The 16,471-nt window shown below is 47.2% G+C and overlaps 1 pseudogene; it reads right to left on the reverse strand.

The window, feature by feature from the left end:
• Positions 1 to 152: 152 nt before the first annotated feature.
• LOC142430180 (pygopus homolog 2-like) lies at positions 153 to 1,967 on the reverse strand (annotated as a pseudogene).
• Positions 1,968 to 16,471: the final 14,504 nt, after the last annotated feature.

The raw sequence follows: 16,471 nt of genomic DNA on the forward strand, positions 1-16,471 counted from the left end.
TCCTGGCAGGTCAGACCACACATCCCACTATTTTGAGCAAAAAAACAAAGCCACGTGGTCATTAGGAGAACTGCATGAGGAGCCAAGTGACTGGTATGAGGCTGTTTAAGCCCTGTCAGCATCTCTTACCTACTGTCTGGGGCCTCAAATCATCAAGAACTCTCCTGCTCCTTCGAGCTCTTTGGTTTAAAGGGGGAGGTGGAAATCGGGGGAGACCCATTTTTGCCCTAGTGCCGTCTCACAGCCCCCGAGGACTATTGTGGGGATGAAGAGACCCCAGCTTTTCCTCCCCAAAACAAAGATACTCAAAACTCAGGTTGGTGCTGCAGCAGCGTTAAAATACAGGCATGAGTGTCAGCGGGCATCCAACAAGTCTCCTCTGGCTGCCACAGCCCTAGGCCTCTGGAGACAGCCACCAAGTTACTGGAACAGTCCGCAATCCGGGCCCTCTTCAACCTGCCCATCTCAAAACCTTTTCTGCCATGGGAATGGGGAACCACTGGAAACGGACCAAGAGCCAGACCCAGAAATGAGCACCCCAGAAGGGCAGGGACGGACTTGTGCATTTCCCCAAGGCCACCACCACAGCATCACAGCCACCAGCTGCCCCATGCAGTCTGGGATATAGATGGACTGGCTCCTTGGTCTTGAGACAGGCCTCCGTGGTAAGCAGCCACGAAGCCTGGCACAGGATGGCGTGAGTCCTGGGCATTGTTAACCTCACTGCTACAGGAACCACAGTGATACACCAGGCCTAGGGACGTCTGGGACCCCAAACCCAGGCATACTTTTGCCAGCGGGTGCCAGGCTGTTGGCATTCAGCTTGCCCCCACCCCACCCACTGCTGTTTGGGGTGAAACTGGGTTGATTCCCATTCACAACAGCAGCTGGGGAGCCCAAGTGGGGCTCCTGGGGAAAAGCGGTGGGTTTAAGGGCTCCCCCCACCCTATCACCACGAGGGCCAGGGAACTAAGGGTCTGGGCCAGGAAGGGGCTTGTGTTAGGGGACGGGCTGGGGTGCTCTGGAGAAGGGCTCAAACGGTGCTCCTGGCTGGGCAAAGCGCTGGGGTAAGGGTGGGAAGAGCCCAGCTCCCCTCTGGGCGGCTGTCCCATGGTGGGGGAGATTGTGGGGCTCAATCCTCCCACTAGGCCTGTCATCATCTGCCCAGTAGGAGGACTGAAGTTCTGGCCCAGACTTGGGGATGGGGTGGAGGGGCATATTGAAAGCAGGGCCCAAAAAGTTGTTAGGGAAAGGGGCAGCTGCCGACTGATGGAGAGGCTGGGGACCCCCTCCACTCTCAGCGCCATAGCCTGGGGGTACCTGGCCAACCATGCCCCCTGTACTCGGAAGCCCCCAAAGGGCACAGGACTTCCAGGAAAGGAGGGCTGCAGCTCCCACTGTAGGGGCTCCAACCTGGCGATCCACCATAGGAGTCAAGGTCGGCGCAAACTCCATCACACGTGGGTACGCAGGGCCCCAGCCCTTGACTTCCTTCCCTTCTCGGGGCTCTTCCTCTGCAGACCGGCCTGGCCGGCTTCCTCCCCGGGCGGCGGGGCGCCACCTCCCCCCAGTGGCCCGCCGAGCGGCCGCGAAGTGGGGGGCCCGGGTTCGCGAAGCTTGAAGCGTCCTCGGGCGGCAACGTCGCCCGGCCCGGAAGTGCGGAGCCGCTCGGGGGGCCGAACGGAAGTGACGGAGGGGGCGGGGCTGAGCCGCGCGGGGGCGGGGACGGCGGCGGCCACCGGAACCGGAAGTCGGCTGGGCCAGCGGGGACGGGTTTCACCCCGGGAGGACTGCCCTCGCAGGCCGTGCGGAGCGTGCGCGCTTCGTCGTAGCGCTGTGCAACCTGGCCTTTCCGTCCAGCCGTCTACCCTTCCCTTCCTCACCTCTGTGGCGGCAGCGCCGCGGGCCCAGCGCCGGGTACTTCGCGCCGGCGAACTCAAGAGCAATTTGCAGAGCCCCACTGACATCTAGTGCGGTCCTTCCTTTCCCGCCTGTTTAGTGGTCTTTTGTGGGTGCCACCAATATGCCTAAGGTTCCGTAGGTAAGTTTTCAGAAGTGGATCCACTGAAACCTGTGGGCCGTGGATGACCTTGTTGGTATTTTGAGTAATGTTGGCATCGCCTCCAGCATCAAAGCCATGCACAAGCCACCACAGTACCACCAACTGACAGCGGGGGAGAAATAGCATATGCCCCAGCAATCCCTATAGAAACCTGAGAGAAATAAAGCCACCTTGATATGTACACAGCCATGCTCAATGCACATCCATCGATCCGAGATGTAAATCTACTAAGTGGCCATCAATGGAAGAAAGGGTAAACAAACCTTAGCACATACTGTGTAGCTTTCTTCAAAGAATACCGCCCGTTCTGCAAAGCACCTGATTGCATGGATGAACCTGAAAGACAGCATGTTGAGTGAAAGTAGCCAATTCAAACTGACCAAAGATTGTATGAGACCATTGTAAATACTCAAGGCTTTTCCCGCTGAAAAAAAAGATTGTGATGGTTATCAGAGGTGGAGAACAGGCTAGTCACTGGATATTAACGTGGGTGAATATAAAGGCAATATACAATAAAAAAGGAAGGTGGGGTGGGGGGCTGGTAGGAAATGATTTGAGATGACTGCTGGAGATAAAAGTAACTGGAAACCCCAGCTGACCATGGACCAGGTGTTTGAATAGCATTGAAATCACACAGAATGCATCAGAAAGTGGATTGTTGCAGATGCAGTTAAACACTCAATGCCTACCAGTTGACCTTCCTTATGATTCATTAAATTTGTTTTCGTGTTGAATGTTTTTTTCTTTTGTTTTTGATTGAGATTTGTGGTAGTTACAAAATCTTGTCAATTTGATACTTAAGAGTGAAGGTGTGGAGTTTAGCCCGTCAGTCAGGTTCCAGCTTAATGACCTCATTTGGAGGCACTAGAGAGACAAATAGCTCCCTGGAGGCAGGACACATTCTCATTCCCTTGGAGATTCAAGGACAAAGCTCAAGTCCTGGGAGACATTGCAGCTGACAATGATGCTAGTGCCCAGGGCTGGAGTAGCCACATAGAGACCCCTGCCAGCACTGGGATGCTTCCAACGTCACTGGATCCACAAGACTTCCCACCCACTGGCCTGTGATCCTCCTGCATTTGACGTCATTGCCTACGTTTCCTGAGTCTAAAGAGGACTTTATAGATTGGTATCAGACATTAGTATCAGACACATGGGCTAATATCAGACTTACGGATTTGATCTGGACTGGGCTGGGATGTTTTCTCAATATTCAACTGCTCTTGTATATAAAGCTATTTCTTTTTTTTTTTTTAGTATATGTGCTGCCAAAGCGAGCACAAAGCTCTTTCTTATACACAGATGAGTGTCCATGGATTTGTTTCCCTAGTCAACCCAGACTAACACAAAGTTTTTATCTGTTACATTTCTTTGTTATCCTTGTTAGGTTTTTCTGGGTTGCTTTGTTTTAAAGTTCTTCTGTATATGATATCCAGGGTCAGTAAATCTGTAGAGACAATAAGTGGATTAGTGGTTCCATTGGGGGCATGACCTAGGGGTTGGGGAGGAAATGGGGAGCTAATAATGTTGAGTACAAGAATGGAGAAAATGTTATACAACTGACTGTGGGGATGACTGTTCAACTTGATGTGACTGAACTGCTGAATTGTATGATAGGAGGATTACATACCAATAAAACTATTGAAATGAAAATAATAAAGGAGAATTCAATATACAATCCTGGGTGGCCTAACTCAGAGGTGATTGTTCAGTGCTCTTCTTTTTTCTATTAAGTACTTTTATTGAGGGCTGTTACATCTCATCACAATACATACATTCATCCATTGTGTCAAGCGCAGTTATACATACCGTAAACATTCGTGTATATGCCAAGTCTTTCAGCACATTTTTAATGCAGTTTTTGTGGTAAAATTAGGTGCCTCAGCTGATATCCGGATCAGTTTATTCTCGAGTATACATGGTATGTTGCCATAATCATTTTCAAAGCATTTTCTTTTTACCGGAGCCCTTGATAATTAGCTCAATTTTGCCCCTCCCACATCCTCCTCATGAACCCTTGATAAGTTATAGGTTATTTTCATATCTTACATCATCCTCTTCACCCTTCACATACTTTTCTGTTGTTCGTCCCCCTGGGAGGGGATTATATGTTGATCCTTTTGATGGATTACCCCTTTCTCCCCCCACCTTCCCCTTAACCTTCTGGTATCTCTATTCTTATTGTTGGCTCTGAAGGGTTTATCTATACTAGAGTCCCTGTGTTGAGGGCTCTTATATCTGAAGCAGTGTGCATGTTCTGGTCTAATCTGATTTTTAAGTTAGAGTTGAGATGATAGTGGGGAAGCATTAAAGAACCAGAAGAAAGTTGTGTGTTTCATCAGTGCTATACTGCACCCCGAGTGGCTCATCTCTTCCTTAGGACCCTTCTGTGAGGGGGTATCCAATTGTCTACAGATGGGCTTTGGGTCTCCACTCCTCGCCTCCCACCCCCACCCCATTCACATTGATATGATTTTGTTCTGGGTCTCAGGTGCCTGATACTTTATCCCATCAACACCTTGTGATCACACAGGCTGGTGTTCTTCCATGTGGGCTTTCTTGCTTCTCTGCTAGATGGCTTGTTTATCTTCAAGCCTTTTAAAACCCCAGATGCTATATCCTTTTTTAAAAAATCATTTTATTCGGGGCTCATACAACTCATCACAATCCATCCATCCATCCATTGCGTTAAGCACATTTGTACATTTATTGCCATCATTCTTTTTTTTCCATCATCCTCAAAACATTTGCTTTCTACTTGAGCCCTTGGTATCAGCTCCTCGTGTTTATCCCCTCCCACTCCCCCTCCAAAACGCTTGATAATTTATCTTTTTTTTTCATGTCTTACGCTGACTGATGTCTCCCTTCACCCACTTTTCTGTTGTCTGTCCCCCAGGGAGGGGGTTACATGTAGATCATTGTGATCAGTTCTCCCTTTCTTCCCCCACCTTTCCCTTACCTTCCTGGTATCACTACTTTCGTTACTGGTTCTGAGGGGTTTATCTGTCCTGGATTCCCTGTGTTTCCAGCTCTGATCTGTACTAGTGTATAGCCTCTGGACTAAACGGATTTGTAAGGTAGAATTGGGATCATGATGTTGGGGAGAATGAAGCATTAAAGAACTAGAGGAAAGTTGTATGTTTTATCGGTGCTATAGTGCACCCTGACTGACTCGTCACCTCCCCGTGACCCTTCTGTAAGGGGATGTCCAGTTGCCTACAGATGGGCTTTGGGTCTCCACTCTGCACTCCCCCTCATTCACAATGATATGATTTTTTTGTTCTGGGTCTTTGATGCCTAATACCTGATCCTATCAACTCCTCATGATTGCACAGGCTGGTGTGCTTCATCCATGTGGGTTTTGTTGCATCTCAGCTAGATGGCCACTTGTTTATATTAAAGTCTTTAAGACCCCAGACTCTATATCTTTTGATAGCCAAACACCATCAGCTTTCTTCACCACATTTGCTTATGCACCCACTTTGTCTTCAGTGAATACCAGGTTAATAGAACAAAGTGTTCTTATGTTGAGGGAGTACTTGAGTAGAGGCCCAATGTCCATCTGCTACCTTAATACTAAACCTATAAGTATATGTACATACATAAGAGTCAATAAAATGATATAACCCCCTCCAGAAAAAGTGTTATTATTTTGTTTACTACAAATGTGACATAAGTCTTTTGGTGCCAATAAACTCACCCCTCGTAATCTTCAGACACCTAGAAGAGCCAAGTACTGTCTCAGGGTCGGGGGCATGGTCACTGCTCTGCACGGTCTCCTCCCGTGACACACATTCACATGCACCCTGTCAGACACACCCACTGTGTTCCCAACAATATAGAAGCATATTTGTAAAAGTATATGTCTGAGAATTCTCACAACAATATTTTCATAAGTGTGAAACAGATATTGCATACTTGAAACAAATGTTACTTGGACCCAAATATTAGAAATCTACCTATTTATAGAAATTGTAGTCCCTGTAATAGGAAATTTAACCTATAAAAGTTGTGATATATCAGGACAACAGTCACACAGACCACATTGTGCTTTGTAATGGTGAGATGGGAAACCAGTTAGTCTGCCAGCATATTGCCAGATCATACAATAAAGAACCTCTGTGAAAGTAAGGAGGACAATTGGTGTCAGACAACCCTCAGTGGAATTACACATATCGCTGTGCTCAAAGGAAACCCTCCAGAAGTAAATGCTTTAGATGTGGAAAAGCCTCCATTGATTGCTCATCACAGAAACAAAGTAGTGGATCTCATACTGGATGCATTGCTTCTCAGTGTAAGGAATGTGGAGAAGGCTGCAGTTGTCCCACACACCTCACACCTCTCCCTGCTCTGAGAACTCTTAATGGAAAGAACCCACGTCAAAATTATAATAGAGATATAATTTATGAATATCATAAATGTGGGAAATACTTTAGTGAAGCCTAGAATGCTGATTTTTTATGTTTTTTATTATATTTTTATCAGTCTTTCAACTTTCTTAGATTCACACCAAGTTCTGGTTATTAATTGGTGTGGTCAGCTGTTTTTTCTCATGTTGACTCATTGCCCCATCAGCAAGCGAAGGTCCAGACAGCTTTACTCCCACAGGTACGACTCCAGCCATGTCCTCCTGGTCAACTCTCCTTTGAGAAGGCAGCTCTTCCTCAGTCAGATTTTGAGTGCCTTCTGACCTGAAGGGCTCATCTTCTGGGAGGATCTCTAACCATCCTCTGCTGCTCTCTTTTCAATATCTGTGTTCAGTATCTGACAATGTTTTAGCTTCTCATCCTAAGGTTTGCAGTGGCTAAATCCTCAGACACGGGCAGCCCATTTCTCCTTTGTAGTCTGTTCATACTCTGGAAGCTCTGCTGGAACCTGTTCACTTTGAGGGGCCCTGCTGTGGTTTGAAGCACCGGTAACATGCTTCCAGCATCACAGCAACACACAAGCCACCACAGTAAGACACACAGACAGACAAAGTGTGGGACTATCCACAGAGAACTTAAAAATAATAATTCCCAATCCTATTTTGTACCACATGCAAACTTATCTCAGAATAGATTATAGCCTAAAAAGTAAAAGCTAAAACTATAGACCAAACAGTAATAATTTATAAATTATCAAAGGTTCATGAGGGAGGAGAAGTGGGGAGGGGGGACATGAGGAGCTGATACCAAGGGCTCAAGTAGAAAGCAAATGTCTTGAGAATGATGATGGCAACAAATGTACATATGTGCTTGACACAATGGATATATGTATGGATTGTGATAAGAGTTGTTTGATCCCCCAATAAAATGATTTAATAATTTTTTTAAAAGCTAACACTATAGTCAGCCATCGTGTAAGGCTGTAAGTCTCTGTGAAAGGTCGTGGGAAAGTAGGTGAACAGAGAGTGGTGGAAGTTGCATATGATGAGTATGGTTCATGTCACTAATAACCTACACATAAAACATGTTGGAATGGCAGATGTTTTATTACATATATAGTCATATCATATTTTTAAAAGGTCCTGAGATGGCACACACATTTTGTGCTTGACTGTTCCCCTAATGCAGTGGTTCTCAACCTGTGGGTCATGACCCCTTTGGGGGTCGAATGACCCTTACACAGGGGTCACCTAAGACCATCAGAAAACATGTTTCCAATGGTCTTAGGAACCCAGTCACCGCTCCTCTATCTGTCTCCAGGCGGCTCCACCCATATGCAAATACGCCCACCTGAGTACCCAGTGTGAAGACTGTTACCCATGCTACACCATGCTTCAAGAGAAAATTTCATTTATTTGTCATTAGAAATAACTATTTCACAACATATCATTATGTATTGTTTTTGTGATTAATCACTATGCTTTAATGATATTCAATTTGGAACAATGAAAATACATCTCCATATCAGATATTTACATTACAATTCATAACAGTAGCAAAATTATAGTCATGAACTAGCAATTAAAATAACTTTAAGGTTGGGGGTCCTCAATATAGTCAATATGTCAGTTCTTCCAAAGGCACTACATAAGTTTAATGCAATCCTGATATAATTACCCTCATCTTTCTTCAAAGAAATGGAAAAACTGATTACCAACTTCATATGGAGAGGGAAGAAGCCCAGAATTAGCAGAGAACTCCTCAAGAAGAAGGACACCGTGGGAGGGCTTGCTTTACCTGACTTTGGCACATACTATGCAGCCACAGTTCTCAAAACTGCATGGTATTGGTACAATGACAGATACTCAGACCAATGGAAAAGAACTGAAAACCCAGAAATAAAAGCATCAGCATACAGACAGCTGATCTTTGACAAGGGCCCCAAAAATATCAAATGGGAAGCAGATGCCCTCTTTAACAAGTGGTGCTGGAAAAAATGGATATCAACATGCAGAAAAATGAAGCAAGACCCTTATCTCACTCCATGCACAAGAATAAAATCAAGGTGGATCACAGACCTTGAAGTTAAACCCCAAACTATTAGGGCCATCAATGAGGGAATTGGGACCAACTTGAGAACTTTGGCGCAGGGAATACACAGGCTATCAGAAATAGGGAAGGACACAAACACAGAGGAGGCACAAATCGACAAATGGGATATACTGAAGATAAAACACTTGTGTACATCTAAAGAATTCACCAAGAGAGTAATAAGAGAGTCCACAGACTGGGAAAACATCTTTAGCAATGACACATCAGACAAAGGCCTTATTACTAAAATCTACAGTACTCTGCTAGCTTCCAAAAAGAAAAAAACCAATAGCCCACTTGAAAGTTGGGCAAAGGACTTGAACAGAAGTTTCACAGGGGCAGAAATCCGAATGGCCAACAAACATATGAGAAAATGTTCCCGATCTTTAGCCATAAGAGAAATGCAAATTAAAACAACAATGAGGTACCACCTGACACCCTCAAAGGTAGCCCAATTCAAAAAATCAGAAAGCAACAAGTGTTGGAGGGGCTGTGGGGAGACAGGAACTCTCATCCACTGCTGGTGGGACTGTAAGTATGTACAGCCACTATGGAAATCAATCTGGCGATACCTAAAACAGATGGAAATAGAGTTACCATATGACCCAGCAATCCCCCTACTGGGCATATACCCAGAAGAGGCAAGAAACAAACCAAGACCAGACATCTGTGCTCCAATGTTCATTGCGGCACAGTTCACAATTGCAAGGAGTTGGAAGCAACCCAAATTTCCATCAACTGACGATTGGATTAAAAAACTGTGGTATATACATACAATGGAATACTACGCATCACTAAAAAGCAGTGATGAATGTATGAGGCACATAGCGGCATGGGAAGAACTGGAGGAAATCATGCTAAGCGAAGTAAGTCAGGCACAAAAGGACAAGTACAACATGAGTCCGCTGAGGTAAGAATTTAAAAAATTTTTTTAAAAAGCAAAAGTGGCATAGGGAAAAAAGCTACTGTATACAAACATTTTAGGGGTGAAGACGGTGTAGTATGGAAGAGACCAGACCAAAACCAGGGATGTACATGGTAGACAATGGTGGAGGAGGTGGGGAAAGGAAAACAAAAGGATGAATACAAGGAAGAAAAGGGTAGTGGGGTCATGGGGCATTAATCCACCCAAGGGGAGGGTATTGTTTATATCTCCACAGGGAAAGTGGGACCAGACTTCAACCCAGTGTCGCAAGGTGTGAATGCAATATCCCGGCGTGGAGGAGGGAACCAGTGGAGAGGTCTGGGAGGCTGGCCCCTGCAAATATATTTATATATGAGGATGGAGAAATAGATCTATGTGCATATATTTACAGGTTTAATATTAAGGTAGCAGAAGGACATTGGGCCTCCACTCAAGTACTCCCTCAATGTAAGAATACTTGATTAAATTGGCATTCTATGATGCTCACCATCCCGACACAATCGCTGAAGACAAAGCGGGTGAATAAGCAAATGTGATGAAGAAAGCTGATGGTGCCTGGCTATCAAAAGATATAGCATCTGGGGTCTTAAAGGTTTGAAGGTAAACAAGCGGCCATCTAGCTCAGAAGCAACAAAGCCTACATGAAGAAACCCACCAGCCTGTATGATCTTGAGGTGTTGAAGGGATCAGGTATCAGGCATCATCAGAACAAAAAATCATATAGTGAATGAGGGGGAGAATGTGGAGTGGAGACCCAAAGCCCATTTGTAGGCCATTGGACATCCTCTTACAGAAGGGTCTCGGGGAGGAGACAAGCCAGTCAAGGGGCGATGTAGCAATGATGAAACTTACAACTTTCCTTTAGTTTCTAAATGCTTCCTCCTCCCCCACTATCATGATCCCAAATCTACCTTACAAATATGGCTAGACCAGAGGATGTACACTGGTACAGATAGGAACTGGAAACACAGGGAATCCAGGTTGGATGATCCCTTCAGGACCAGTGGTGTGAGTGGCGATACTGGGAGGGTGGAGGGAGGGTGGGTTGGAAAGGGTTAGGGTTACAAGGATCTACATGTGACCTCCTCCCTGGTGGACGGACAACAGAAAAGTGGGTGAAGGGAGAGGTCAGACAGGGCAAGATATGACAAAATAATAATTTATAAATTATTAAGGGTTCATGGGGTGAGGAGCGGGGAAGGAGGGGGAAAAGTGAAGAGCTGATGCCAGGGGCTTAAGTGGAGAGCAAATGTTTTGAGAATGATGAAGGCAATGAATGTACAAATGTGCTTTACACAATTGATGTATGGATGGGTTGTGATAAGAGTTGTATGAGCTCCCAATAAAACTATTTTTTTAAAAAAAGGTTAGAGGGTCACCACAACATGAGGGACTAGTTGAAAGGGTCACGGCATTAGGAAGGTGGAGAACCACTGCCCTAATAGGTTGGTAGTTTGACCCACTCAACCATGCTGCAGAAGAAAAGCCTGGTGATACGCTTCTGTTGCGATAACAGCCAAGAAAACCCTGTGGGGAAATTCTGTTCTGTAACACAGGGGGTTTCCATGAGTGAATTGACTCAACTATCATTAACAATGGCTACAATTAAAAAAAACATGCAAAGAAGAAAAGACAGAGGTTTCCCCATGAGGACCTGTCAAAATACGGTGAAAACAGATGAAAAAGATTAAAACAGATGTGCCCACACAGGGCTACACCTGAAGGATTTAATATTGAGGCCTCACTGAGTGAACTGAACCCTACCTCGAAGCTGCCTGCACCCTGGGACTGAAGGCTTGGGTACTTGGGTGCGAGAGGAAGCAGAGTGGCTACCCCAGGATTGTGGAGATGGTGGTCGTTGGACCTTGAGGGGATCCCCTGACTCGGCGGGTGTCCAGTGGAAGTGGAACCAGGATCACCATACATTCAGTGCCTCAGTGCCCACCCTGCAGTGACTCGACAGATTGGGATCCATTGAACAGGAATCTGCACTTGGGGGAGTTGGCCCAGGGAACCACACCCCACACCTCAACCCCAGACTTAGGGTCAACCGAGCCCAATCGAATGAGAGATTGAATGTGTAGGACCGAGCTTGTGGGTGGTGGCTCAAGGTGAAACCCTACTCACATGGACTCCTCCTAAGGATGGTGTCTGGAGCACTGGGTCATTGGAAAAATTCATGATGATAACACCGCCATCGACATCTACCCCAGGGGGTGTCAACAGTGCTGTACTTTGTTTACATAGATTTCTGCTTTCCTGCTTGTAGCTTGCTTTTTTGTGATTTTGTTTTTTTCTTTCCCTCTTTTTCCTTTTCTCTCTGGGTTTGTGTGTGTTCTGGTTGTTTGGTGGCCAATTGGTGTGTGACTGCAGATGATGCAGTTAATATTATAGGGTTGTGATTTTATCGTATAGTGACGGCCAAAGTAAACCTGAGACGTGCAAACCCCATGAAGTCTGGGCTCCTATTTAACTCTAGCCCCAGTTTAAGAGCAGTTAGTTCCAATAACATGGCCCTGCTCCATACTCACCTTCATGAAAGAATCACTGAGGATAAGAGTGTTACAGCAAAGTGTGGTGAATAAAGTAGATGGTGCCCGGCTATCAATAGGAATAGTGTCTGCAGTCTTAAAGGCTTGTATTCAAACAAGCAGCCATCTAAGCAAGGAGTCAACTAAGTCCCCACGGAAGAAGCACACCAGCTTGTGTGACCCAAAGATGGCAATTAAAATTTTCAAATATGGTGAAGAGAAAAGTATCAGAGCTAAAATTATGAACATCTCATGTGTAGAAGGTTATGGAGGACAGTGGGAGCCCAAAATCCATCCTGAGTAGCTGGTCAGACTGAGCTGCTGGCAGATCCACTCTAGCCACAGGCAAGAGTCTTGAACAGCCTTGCTGTCAGGTAGAGACCATTGTAATCTTGGATATTGTGTTAGTCTGGGTACTTTGGAGAAACAAATCCACAGATACTCATGTGTAAGAGAGAGTTTTATATAAAGGTTAAGTGCATACCAAGAATACATCCCAACCCAGTGCTGCCCAATCCCACAAGTCCAACATTAACGCATATGTCCAACACCAATCCACAAAGTCCTCCTCCATCTCACAAAACAGACTCAATGATGCTGACTGACTGCAGGAGGAAAGCCGAATCAGTGAACGTATAAGCATCCCAGCGCTGGCAGGGGTCTCCATACGGGTGCTCCAGCACCCAGGGCTGCATCGGAGTAGGTCCATGTGGCTTCTCCTTGGGGATGTCTTGCAGGAAGTGAGCCTTGCCAGCTGAAGCAGGGAACTGGCTAAGGCAGCTGCATCCTGGTGCGACCATCACAAAGCAAGAGACCTGAGAACTCTTCCCTTCAATTAACCCCACATGTGTTTATTGGCCAGGTTGGCACAATAAACTACCTCAGATATGCTGAATTGAACTTGATACTTGGCCAGCTGAAGTTCCTGTGTGAACTGTGAGTTCCTGTGAGTTCTGTGTGAACTCCTGGGGTCTCTGCACCAATGATGGGAGCTCAAGATGCTCCTGTCCCTTTCTCTGTCCTCCCTCCTCTTCCGGGGGGCTCTTTTCCTGCCCCAATAAAGCGCCTCTTAGCCTCACGTTCTTTGTCCCAATCTATCCCCCTTCAATGTCTCGGTGTTGACCTCTCGACAGTCTCAAAGGGGTAGGAATTATCTCAGGGAAGCGTGCCAGGCTGCGAGGAAGTCCACAACGGGGCAGGAGCAGCCTCATGGACCAGCGCACCCACACGTGAGCACCTGAGGCCAGAGAGAGCGCATGGCCGATGCAGGTACAGGTGCTTGATGGCTGGTGCAGGTGCAGGTGCTGTGGCGGGGAATAGAGAGAGAGCTCTCCGACCTGCCACTGTCCGGGAGCCGGGTAAAAAGGGGAGGCTGTGGGCCCAGATAGGCCTGTCACGGGCCCATGTGGGTCCCAAGCAGACAAGGAGTGGAGCGGGCGCTGAGGGGATCGCCCAGGTGGCACTGTAAGATCTCTCAGGAAATAGAGTTACACCTCGGTCTTGACTCTGCATGAGAAAGAATTCACGCCAAAGCCTGGCTCGTGATCCAAGTGAGTTTGATGAGAGTTAGAAGAAGTTTTAGGTTTTATGCAGCACCCATATGATTCCTCCCGACCATGCAGACTGGCAGAGAGTGCTCGGGGTCACGCAAAGATCTCTTTCCCAAGTTCTCCTCCAAAGCCCTCCTCCAAGTTCTTTCCAAAGTTCTCCAAAGTCCTGTCTCAAGTTCTTTCTCAAGTTCTCTCCCCAGTTCCTCCTCTCTCCCCCTGGCTCCTGCCTTTTCAAGGATTCCAGGGGGAGACGTGGTGGACGACCCCAGATCAACCCCATTGACTGGATTGAATTCACCTGGCCCAGGTGGGCCGATCCAGGTTTAACGCCCACCCATGCCCACTGGCGGGAAACCCTAGGCCTCTGAGCATGTGCAGTGCGCCGCCCTTTGTTCTCGTGCCTGGCTCTCTGGGCGTGCGTCAATGGACACCCCATCCCTGCCTATCTGCCTAACAGCACCTGTGCGCCTCCTCCTTCCCCCGCCTCTGAGCAGGAGCAGAGTCAGGAGAGAAGAGGCGTCCAGCAGCCAGGCTATTGCAGACCTCCGGCTGGGGAGGGACAGTCAAGGTCTTGGTTGAGCCCACCTGGATCTCATTCGGGCAGCTCAGGTGTACCGCTCACCTGGCTGGGGGCCTAAATGGGAGCGTGCCCAGTTGGGGTGGGGGGATGTCTTCATGGGTGTCTTAGGGTCTCCTGATTCCCTTCCAACCTTCTCTAGGGGACCTTACAGGCATGGGAGGGACCACCCCCCTGGCCCTGTCTGGCCACCCAGCCCTTTCAGAGGGCTTCAGCAGCACCAGAATTCAGATGCACTGGGGGTTTTCTGGCGGACCTTATTCATCGTCCAACTTTCACCTGCATATGAGGTGGCCAGAAATGCCATGGCGGGCAGTGGTGCTGGGGTCGAGGGGGTCTCGATCCAGATGGTCGGGGCACCGCGGACTTCCCAGGGTGTTGGTCGAGGGTGACTAGGACAGCAAAGGACACACGGCCAGCGCCAGCAAAGGAGCATTCCGCCAGGCATTCAGAGTCTTTGACCAGGACAGTGTGGCCACGGGGTGACAGAGTTTGGAGGGAGGAGGAAGCCTGTGGGGATGTGGCACCACTGCGTGGAGGGTGCTCTTGGACACCCCTGCACTCTGATCCATGGTGGCCCTGATCCCCCTGGCTGTCACTGGTGCCTGCCTACCTGTACTGACTTAATACCTGCCTTGTGTTCAAGCGCCAGGTGGTCAGTGTGCCCACCAGTTTGTTTTTTTAAAATACTTTTACCAAAGGAGCCTCACTGTACTCTCTGTTTTAAAACAAAACAAAAATCCAACAAAACCCCTCTGAACCGTAACTTGGAGCCAGCAGTCGGCTGTGGCCATGGCCGTGGCCCTCAGAAAACCATCGACATTGCTATCCGAGACATTACCATTGACTTCCATTCCAAGTTGTAAGTGCTAGTCTGTCAGTCAGTCAGTCAGTCTGTCTGTCTGTCTCTCTTTTGCCTTCAGCTGGCAAGGTTGTGTCATCTGCAACTCGTTAATAAACCTTCGTCCGATGCTGATGCTGAGTTCTTCTCCACACGGTCCAGCGTCTGTGATGACTGGCAGCATGCAGATTAAATAATAACGGTGACAGGATATGCCCATGACGCACACCTGTCGTGATTTTAGATAACATAATACTCCATGGTATGTTTGAAAGACTGTCTCTTGACCCATTCCACATGACCACAATGAAGTGTTCCGGAATTCTTGCCTTCTCAAGATTATCCATAGTTTGTTAAGATCCACACAGTTGAGTGCCTTTTCGTAGTCAATAAAACATAAGCATCGTCCCAGGATTCTCTGCGTGTTTTTAAATAATTAAATCATTTTATTGGGGGCTCATACAACTCATCACAAGCCATACATCCATCTATTGTGTCAAGCACTTTTGTACATTTGTTTCCCTCATCATTCTCAAAACATTTGCTTTCTACTTGAGCCCATGGTCTCAGCTCTTCATTTTTCCCCTCCCTCCCAGCTTCCCTCTCCCCCATGAACCTGTGATAATTTATAAATTATTATTATTTTGTCATATCTTACACCATCCGACATGTCCCTTCAGCCACTTCTCCGCTGTCCATCCCCCAGGGATCCTTGTAATCTTTGTCATCTGTTCCCGCTTCCTCCCTCGCCTCCCTTCCACCCTCCCATCTCTGCGTTTTAGCATCAGTAATGTGAGCCCTCGTTCCATGCCCTCTTCAGCCTCACTTGAATTCCTGGTAGTTCCTTGCTGACGTACTGCTGCGACGGTTTTTCAGTTACCTTTAGCAAAATTTCACTTGCATGTGGTAGTCATGCTACCGTGTGATAATTCCAGCATCCCATTTGGTCACCTGTCTCTGGTTGGCCGGGCAGCCAGTGGTCACCCAAATCTCTTGTCTTGGACTCGTGCGTGCTTCCAGTGCTCCATCAGCTTGCGCAGTGCCTCGGTTGGCAGCTCATCCATTCCCGGAGCCTTACCTTTGCCTATGCCTTCAGCGCAGCTGAGACTTCTTCATGCACTGTGGGCCTCCAATAAAATGATTAAAAAAGAAATCATCAAACAAACAAAAAATCTTCTTCATTCAGTACCATTAGTTCTTGAACTTGAACTTTCTTTGGGACTCTTGTGCTTACAGCTTCTTCTGAGGTTTCCTGCATTGTTCGAAGTTCTGCCGCTCGACTCCTTCAGCATTAAAACATGAGGAGGTTAGAATTTGTTTTTTCAATTCTTTCAGCCTAGAGTATGCTGAGCCTGTTGTCCCTGCTTGGTGTTCTAACACCCTGCGGTCTGGGCACATCTCATGATAATAATCGACTTTGTCTCCTAAACCTACCCTTTGAGATTTTCTCTTCCGCTCTCTTACGCCATCACCTGTTACATTTGCCTCAGCGGTTTTGTGTTCAAAGTCAAGTTCCAGAATCTCTTC

This window comes from Tenrec ecaudatus, chromosome 1 (genome assembly GCF_050624435.1).
Source record: "Tenrec ecaudatus isolate mTenEca1 chromosome 1, mTenEca1.hap1, whole genome shotgun sequence".
Lineage (NCBI taxonomy): Eukaryota > Metazoa > Chordata > Mammalia > Afrosoricida > Tenrecidae > Tenrec > Tenrec ecaudatus.